The sequence below is a fragment of the Panthera leo genome, chromosome A1, assembly GCF_018350215.1.
Source record: "Panthera leo isolate Ple1 chromosome A1, P.leo_Ple1_pat1.1, whole genome shotgun sequence".
Classification (NCBI taxonomy): Eukaryota; Metazoa; Chordata; class Mammalia; order Carnivora; family Felidae; genus Panthera; species Panthera leo.
In genome coordinates this window covers 84,691,103-84,700,606 of record NC_056679.1, presented here as the reverse complement: position 1 = coordinate 84,700,606, position 9,504 = coordinate 84,691,103, and the positions used below count along the sequence as shown (strand labels likewise).

Here is a 9,504-nt window from a genome sequence, read left to right as displayed (position 1 = left end):
TACTCATGGTAACTTTTCTCCATGCCCTCACCAGCACATGACTCCAGAAGTTTTACCTGTTTCTAGTTATATCTTGGCTTACTTTCCCCCTGGTTGGTGTTTCCTCTTCTTTATTCTCTGCTTCCTCAAAGCCTGTTAATGATGCTTTAGAGGAATTCTACTTTCCCATTGCAGGGAGTGTGTCTCATAGTTTTCTGGTTCACACATTCATGTTTCGTCTTCCCAATCATCTATAACCTTTTTCAATGTTACATCTATGTCTCCCACTTCTTTTTTTGAGCCCCCTACTACTCTGCTTCTTCCATACTCCCTACAGTACATTTCACAGAGCTGGACCCAAATGCAGTTTCTAGATCACCAACTACAATTTATATATGCTTACCTCATTCTGTTCTCATAACATTACCACAAGAAAGATACTATTTCTCTCATAATACCATCTGCCTTGAAGCTCTTCTGTCAATCCAGTGAAATGTGAAACATTTTGTACCATGTCTGGCACAAAGTAAATGATCAACAAGTCACAGGTGGGACTATTATTATTACTATTAATGATAAAGAAACTGAGGTTTGGAAGCGCCAAGTAATGTCACATATTGCACAGTTAGCAAGTCAAGATGGAGTTTAAATTCAAGTTCTTCTGATTCCCAAAGCCCGGTATTGTAGTCTGTGGAGCCACTATTTAATATCTCTGTTTCTGGCCCTCCTGAACAGGGTATATGTTGGATTGCCCTTCCCCACTCTGACCATGATGATTGCCTTCGTCAAAAGTGACATTTGTCGCATGAAGGTAAAAGCTTTAGAAACCAAAGGTTCTCGTACCCACTTCTTATGACAGCTGTGCAATTTTTTTAATTAAAATACTGAGTTTATTTCACATGTATATTTTTGTCTCCCCACCATTTCCATTTGTCTGACCACCACTACTACTATGTCCTATCATAGCATTCCATACATACTTAAAACCAAGCAAAGGGTGGAGCTCCATCTTTAAAAACTAAACATATTTTGGACAACACATTCTTGGCAATGGAACCTGGACAACATTTATCAGACACGGTAGGGAAAGTTCTCATTCTGCATTATAAAAAGGACAGCCAGATATCAACTGTTACAGAAACGAAATAAGACGGAAAATTTTAACAAACTGTTTAAACTATTTTCTTAAAGAGACTTCCTCCACTGCCTGAGATCTTGAATAGCCTCTTGGTCAGTCATTCGGAAGCAATTCTTCACATAATTGATGAACTTGGCTTCCACTTTGGGAAGAGAACCACCTTTTTCTATACTTGCTTGCATTTTTGCTTTAGTGTCTTCTACAGAGCTAGGTCCTTTCAGTGTTTTGGGAGTCTTTTCCTGTTTTTTGAAAGATTCTTGATCTTTTGATCTTGGTGTTGATGGTTTTGAGTCTTTTCCATTCTGGTTAGATTTTTGTGCATTTTTGGCTAGAGTATCTCATATAGATTTCTTTACTGGAGACTTTTCTTCAGCTTCCTCATAATCAAAATCATCACTGTCACCATCTTCATCATCATCGTGGTCATCCTCATCTCCATCATCATCTTCATCAGCAGCAAGTTTTACTTTTTTCCTGTGGAATCTTGCTACCACTTCCACGGGCAGAATGCTTTCCAGATATACTAAGGAGTTTCACATCCTCTTCCTCTTCATCTCCTGACTCTGCACCCATCTTCCTCCACAGCTACTAAGTGCTGTCCACTAATGTACACAGGCCCTGAGCCGCATTTCAACCGTAAGACCACAGGTGGTGTTATTTCAAAGCCCCTAAGGAAAACCATTGGCTGTACATTTTCAAAGTTGCCATGTGACTTTAATTGGACTGCCTTCATAATTCATTGCCTCTGCTTCAACAATGTGCAATTCATCCTTTGCACCAGCCCCTAAACTGACCGTTCTTAAAGATAACTGGTACTTGTTTTCATCATTAGCCACTTTAAAGTGATAATCTTTGTCAGCCTTTAGTTCACAACCGAAAAGATAGTTCTGGGGCCTCAGGGGGCTCATGTTCATGTCCATCAAATCTTCCACGAGGTGGTGGCATGCACTTAGGTGGGAGATAAGGCGGACAGAGAGAAACGACTACTGTTCCACAGAACAGCCGCGCAGGACGGAATCGCACCAGGGACGGGGCTGTGTAATGTTTTTTGTTTTGTTTTGTTTTGTTTTTAGTTTTCTTTTATTTTTTGAGAGGCAGAGAAAGACAGAGTGTGTGTGGAGGAGGGGCAGAGAGATTGAGAGAGGGAGACACAGAATCAGAAGCAGGCTCCAGGCTCTGAGCTGTCAGCACAGAGCCCCATGCAGGCCGAACTTACGAACCCATGAGATCATGACCTGAGCCACAGTCCAATGCTCAACCGACTGAGCCATCCAGGCGCCCCCCTTTTTCTTTTTTTCTTTTCTTTTCTTCATTTCTTTTTTTTTTTTTTATTAGACGGCTGTGTAATATTAAGATGAAACCTCTGTCAGACTGGATTGCTGCATTGTAAAGATGAGCAGAGTACTTCTATCAATGCATTCCAGACATGAAACATGAGGGAGAAATTAACATTTGTAGTGTTAGGCTACTGAGAGTTAGGGGTTGTTTGTTACTGTAGCATAACTTAATTCAAGTGACTGCTATACTCAGGAAAAAAAAATGCTTATGTAATTATTCACATTCCTTTTGAGGATCTGTGATATTGATGCTCTTCTTACCCACAAATCAGGGCTGATAGCTGCTTTCTTGTTATTTCAAACAGTATTTATCTTTTCATTAACAAAGCTCTTAGTGGTAGGTCAGTGATTCTAAATAGGAAGGTACTATCTCCTAAGGAGTGTTTTGAAGATTTATAGAGGTGTTTTGAATTGTTACAATTATTATTTGTGGTGGTGGTAATACATGACATTTATTTTTATTTATTTAAAAAAATTTTTTTAATGTATATTTATTTCTGAGACAGAGCATGAGTGGGGGGTGGGGGCAGAGAGAGAGGGAGACACAGAATCAGAAGCAGGCTCCAGGCTCTGAGCTGTCTGCACAGAGCCTGACATGGGGCTCGAACTCACAAACTGTGAAATCATGACCTGAGCCGAAGTTGGTCACTCAACTGACTGAGCTACCCAGGCGCCCCTATAATACATGACATTTAATGGGCAATAGGGATGCTGGACATATTGCACATTTGGGGACAGTCTAATAAAGTTTTGACCCAGATTTCTTGTGACTCTAGAATATCCAGGAGGACAATCATGTTAGTCAGAAACTTATAGTTACTGTTACCTAGTATACAACTCACTTTTATATATAAATACAAAGCATTTGGGGACATAGTTTTTGTACTGCATTTTCCAAGCATGCAATTATCATGTAAAGAGGCCTAAACTTTTTGCTTAGAACTTTACTGAGAGCAATTCACTTTGGAAAATTCCATCATCCATAGTAATAGCATTCATGGCAATTTGAGAGTCCAAAACACCACACACACATGCCCCAGTCAGACTGTTGCTCTGGAATTCCTTATCACTCTATTTATATTTACAACTATGAATATTTTTCTCTTATATTAAAATGTCAAAATATAATATCTTTCCCAAATCCATTCTCTTAAATCCAGTCATCTGACGTCTTTGTTATATCTTCTACTCTAGTTGTGCTCAAACATTTCCACATTGAAACACTCTTACTATAAATGACCTTTCTATTGGTGGTCCATTATATAAAATTTCATGGCATTGATCTATTGAAAAAGTTTGTAGGTGGGTGAATTTATTCATAAGTTGCATTTCCATATAGTAATGGAGTATTGCACAGTATGTGTTAGTAGCAGGCTTTGGGCCTGAGTGAGTTATGAATTAGGCTAGGCTCTTGTTTTTCCACAGGCTACTAGACACAGAGGAAAGTAAGATGCTACTTTTGGGCAGATGCTAATATTCTTCTATTTTCAGACAAGGAAACAAAAGTTCAGAAAAGATATTAAATGTCAGCACTGGGTAACACAATGAGTGCTCCTCACTCAGCCTACTCCCTATGCTGCTGTCCATGAAGCATGGACATTGTAGTTCTGAGAGTCAAATGAGAAAGCATTAGAAACAGGCACATTGGCAGATTCAAGTAACATGAGCACTGATGTTTGTGCATTTATCATTTCAGGAAGCTTTTCCATCTACTCAACAATGGCAGTCCTTTCCTATCATCACCATCCAGGATGTTTGCTACACTGTTCCTTCTGCTTCCATATCTCTGGCTGTCTATAGTTGACAAGCACTTTGGTAGACATGTGGTGTCTCTTTGCTCTGAACAAGCCATCTACAAAGGGAAAGGTTCTCCCTGCACAGTGCTGCTGGGTGCTGCTGCCTGGAAGGGAGAAGGTGTGTGTCTCAGGCATGGTCAGGGAGTGAGGCCAAGAATGGGGACTCTCTGTCTTTCAAGGCTTGGGCTGACTGATGCGTCTATGATGTGTCCACCTCACAGAGTACTTCTATGTGCTGGCCTGGATCAGTCTCTTCTGGAGGCAAGAAAGGCAAGCCCTATCATCCTGGAAACCCCCAAGCTGGAAGTCCACAGTGACAGATAAAACCTCACGTTGAATATGTACAATACATTGGAACCAGGAACTCAGTGGCTCCAATTCAGAGTTGTGTGAATTTAGATCTCAAACTGCTCTCAAATTGTTCCCAGAAACAGTTTTGGTGGAAGAGATAGGGTGAAAAGCTTCCCTGGTATGGGATCCCATGTAAGTGCAGCCAGGGCAGAGGACCTTATTTGGGTGCTGGCTATGGGAAACTCAAGCTGGAGCCTCCAGAGAGAGGCTGTTTGATTCCACAAGGACATCTCTTATGGCTTAGCCTTCTTTCATTGATGGGTGCATGAAATCATCTCACCTGGTTAGCAGATATTCACTGTGGACACTGCTTTCCTCACCCTAACTTACCTGGCAGGTTACATGGGTACCCACTCTTCTGTGATGGTAACTCGAGGGGAGTAACTAACTAGCATTGGGGTTGTTGCTGCTCAACTAAGTCTGGGCTCATGCCAGAAATGTGGGGCCAAGAGGGAGGCAGAAAGAATGCATGAACCTGTCACAGAATGAGTATGGAAGCCTAGAAGAGAAGGACAGATATTCACTGGCCCTCTTTGACTCTGGAAAGGAACCTCTTTGATCTTTTTCTCTCATAAAGAGATCAACATCAACAGAAATTAAAACCGTGGACCTAGCTAGTGACCTAGCTTAGGGCTGTGTATGCCCCAATTAAGATGCAGGAAGGATTAGTAGGAGAGGGAACAATTTAAGGTGAGTTCCTGGTTTCTGGCATGGTTGACTGGCTGGATTTTGGTACCATTACCAATAATGGGAGGGGGAATAGGAGTATAAGAAGGTTTGAGAAATAAAGTAGGGGAGGGGTTAAGTTTAGCTGGAATGGTATTGAGTTTCACTTCCCCATCAATATCCCCTGGTGGAGACAGAGATACAGAAATGGCACTCAGGAGAGAGAGGTTTAGGATGGAGACAACCTTGAATCCTCTTCAGTGGGGGGTTCTTTATCTTTGGTTCTTCAGTTATTATTTATTAAAGCTTGCTTTGGAAAACCTCACAGCTTATTAGAAATCTGATCAAAACACCATGTTTGAGAGGGGCTGCCCTAGGAGAAGTCTGATTTTCTGGGCTGGATGTGTATGTTTGCATAATATTAATTTTTTTCTAGGTTATACATGTTAAAATTCAGCTGAGAGCAACCCTATCCCCATCCTCCTTGCCTCTGGCCATGCCTCCCACTGTGGAAGAAGCATTTCAACCAGGGTTCCATACATAACCTTGTTGCAGGCTTGTTGCCAAGAATTCTCTGGAATTCCTTTCATTTGCTGGGGTCCTGATTTTCACACAGCAACTCCATTATAAATGTACAGGGAAATGCTACTGATGGTTAGCCTGCTTCTCTGCCTGCTCTTAGCCTTCACTGTAAGCAGATCACACCCATATGAAAATGGGAAGAGAAGGAGGAGTTGAGGGGAACCTGATGTGCTTTCTAAGATCTCCGGAATGGCTTGATACCTTCACCAAAGGTGGACAATGTGTGTGTCAGGATCACTGTAGTGTATTCCGGGGACCCAAGCCAGGTCTGCCCAAAGTGTGCAGGAGTGGGACCTGTGGTAAAGGAAGAGTGCAGCTGTGGTCTGTGGGGTGGTTTGGAGTCAGAAATATTAATGTTGAATCTTAGCTCACCCCCCCATAGGTATGGGTTCTGGAGGCTCCTCTTCTTTAGAGGGGTTGGCTTCACAACTTTGTGGATCTGAGGAAATCTGTGTATTTTTCATAATGTTTCCAGTAGTATTCTGGACTATGTGTGGAAGAAGGACATGATATTTCGGGTTTTCTATAATGAGATGTAGCCACAGCTGAAGACATCAGCTTCAGTAAAGACAGAGAAGGAATTAATCTGGATTTCCCTTCGTCCAACTTCTAATATCCCACTGGAGCCTTCTACTGGCCAAACCTAGTTGGAAACCAGTGGGAAAAAGATCCTGGGAAATGTGGTTTTTAGGAAAAAGAGCTTGTTTCAGAACAGGAGAAGACCACAAAATGGATCTATGAAGAAACAGGCTGTAGATGATGAGCTTAAAGATATGGTGGTTTGGGGTGATGAATCTCCAAAACGATCTGTTAGAATTAGAACTAGTACCTGGGTAAAGATGACCCCATCCACACAGGGGATGAAGAGGTCTCTTCCTGAAGATAGACCATTGCCCCTTAGGGATGACAATTTGGAAGGTTGAAGCCAGGGGTTTTAGTCAACATAACACCAGAAGGTGTTGAGAGTTTTAGGAGAACTAAAAGGAACTGGACTTCTACATATTGTATGATGATTTGTTTTCATGTCTCTGAATCTTTTGTTAAACTGTCAGGCCCTTAAGATGAGAGCCTATGCAGCCTTATCCTTGGGGCTCTCTAAGTGAGTGCTAAATGAAGAGTAAAATTTTAGAACCTGTCCACGTGCCTTCCCCCAACCCATAGCAGGAATTGGAAGAGGCATGGCTCTCTACAGTCCACAAGACAACTTGATGAACATATGGTGTCTCTGTTAGGATAATTGGGACAATGACCTCATTTTATATAGAGTCTGAAGTCCAGAGAGAATGAGACCAAGCCACATAGTGAGTCAGAGTCTGAGTGTAGAGAGAAATGCCCTTCTAACATTTTCCTGAGTGCTCATAAATTACTGGAGGGTGATCTAGTCAGGCCTTGAGTCCAGGGTTAACAACATGGTGGAGAATATCCAGGGGTTCCTCATACCAGACCTCAGTGTGGGAGATGGAGGACAGATGAAGGGGTGGAGGTGGGCAGCAGGCACCCCTCACTTCCACCCATTAAAGAAATACAGGTATAGAGAGATGAAGAGGCATTTTTAGTCTGGGATCACTGCAGCTAGGACCAGAAGTCAGCCTGGCTGGGGCCTTTGCTGCCCTCCACCCAGTGCTGCCCATATCTCTCTACCATATTCTCCACCCTCATGTCACTGCTAGGTCTTTTCACCTTGGTTGCTGTTCTTTGGAAGAACTCATGTTTGAGAAATTTACATGTGGTGATTAGAGTGAGGGGTGCAGAGGATGGGCAGCACCCAGGACCCGTGAATCTCTCCCTACTTGTTCTGCCTAGAGAAATAATAAAACAGTGCTCCACCTCCCTGTCTCATCCCAGGGAGGGATGATCCACATTCTGGGGCTCTCTCCTCTGCCATTGGCCATTGCCTGGCATGGGACTAGGCACAGATAAGCCTCCCTTTCCCTCAGAACTCTGGAAGTTCTCTTCTTCCTAGATTCTTTCTCTTCCCCAGAAGGAAAAAGTAAAGTTGCATATCATACTTCATACCCCCTAGAGTTCATCATTGGAGAGAATTCTGTAATGTCTGGGGCCCAACACATGCTATTTAATGCCCATGTCACTAATCTTATGTATCAGATAATTAGCTTCTTTAACATAGGAAACAATCAACACCTCTAAATATCTGCACATAGGTTTACCAAATTATACTTCCCCAACTGTATAAACACCAACTATAAAATTAACAAAACACCTCTAGGGATTGAATTAGAATCAAAGCCTGATGTATCAGCTTCTCATGAAACATTTAATCCCTTTAGTGCACTGAGAAGTCACCCACAGCTTTACACAAAGCTTGACAGCATGGAGACATAAGCATCACTTCTAACTGCTGTAATGCAAGGGATTGACAATTGTTTACTTTTTCTTAGAGCTTGCCTCCCTCAGGTCTCAGGAGCCTCACTATTTTTACTCTTCCCCATGGTGCTATAATGTTACTAGAACTTTTAAAGCAGAAACGGCCTCCTGCTAGTTATGGTCTTGTGGTCCTTTTCTTTAGATAATTTCCACTAGACACATCAGTAAGACTTTAAAATACACACTGTTCTCATAGTTTATTTGTTTACGGCACAATGTTCTTCCCCCATTGTGTTCTCTTGGCATTGCCCTTGGTCAGTCCTGTGTATCCAAGGGCCTGATCAATATGGTATAAAGACCTGACCTGTTAGCAGAATTAAACACCCTAGAACCTTCCTCAGTATTTTGTTACAGTTAGTGAGGGCCTTGAATTTGATTCCCAAGATGTAGGAATTTCAAAATTAAGAAAAGCTGGACACTACTCAAAATGGTAAAGACAGATTTCAATCAGTAATATTCTATTGCAATAGGGAAAAGAGTCCAGTGTTAACTGAACTCAACTTTGATTTGAACAGAGATGACTGGGCATTTTAAAGAAAGAATGAAGGAATAGTGAGGGGAAATGAGGGGCTTGAACAGAGTCAGGGAAGTGAAAAATTACAAAAATAAGGAAAAGGTCATGGGTCCATGTTAAGCCCATCTGGGTTTACTAATTTAGGCTTATGGAAGTTAGGATTCTCCCACAGAGGCTGGGAGACAAGGGCCCTTATTCAAGTGTGGATTGGAATAATCATTTCTTTTGGCAGCTTTAAAGTTTCTCAGGCAGGCAATTTTAAGGGGGATAGGTTAATCCTAGGGATTACAGACCTGAACTTTTAGAGATCATGTTGGTATTTTGTTCAAGTCTTTATAGGCCAGGGCTGAGATCTAGCCAAGAAGAGGGCTCAGAGTAGCCTGACTAGAGTTTGGTCAGGGAGTGAATTTTTATGGGATGGCTCTCTTTGGCCCCCACCCTTTCCCATTGTGTTGAAGGACCTGTCATCCTGGGAAGAAAGTGAGAGCATTTCAGCAGCCTTCTTCTCCCCCTGGCAATAGTCCCTTAATTCTCCATCTCTGGCCCTAGTTGGCAGAAGGAAATCTTGCCATCAATGTATCCCCTTTTATGTTCTCACAAGAGCAACTTATTTTTTATTGATGCAGATTCTCCATTCCAGAGCAGATTCCTTGTGGGCAAGCACGAAGCTGTAGCAGTTACTAAGGTGTCCTGGTGAGGAGTGAATCGGGAAAGTGGGAGAGTGCTGTGATGTGAGGATGCAGACAGCCTGGTGCC

General features: G+C 42.2%; 1 pseudogene; it reads right to left on the bottom strand.

The window, feature by feature from the left end:
- Positions 1-863: 863 nt before the first annotated feature.
- LOC122229572 lies at positions 864-3,453 on the bottom strand (annotated as a pseudogene).
- Positions 3,454-9,504: the final 6,051 nt, after the last annotated feature.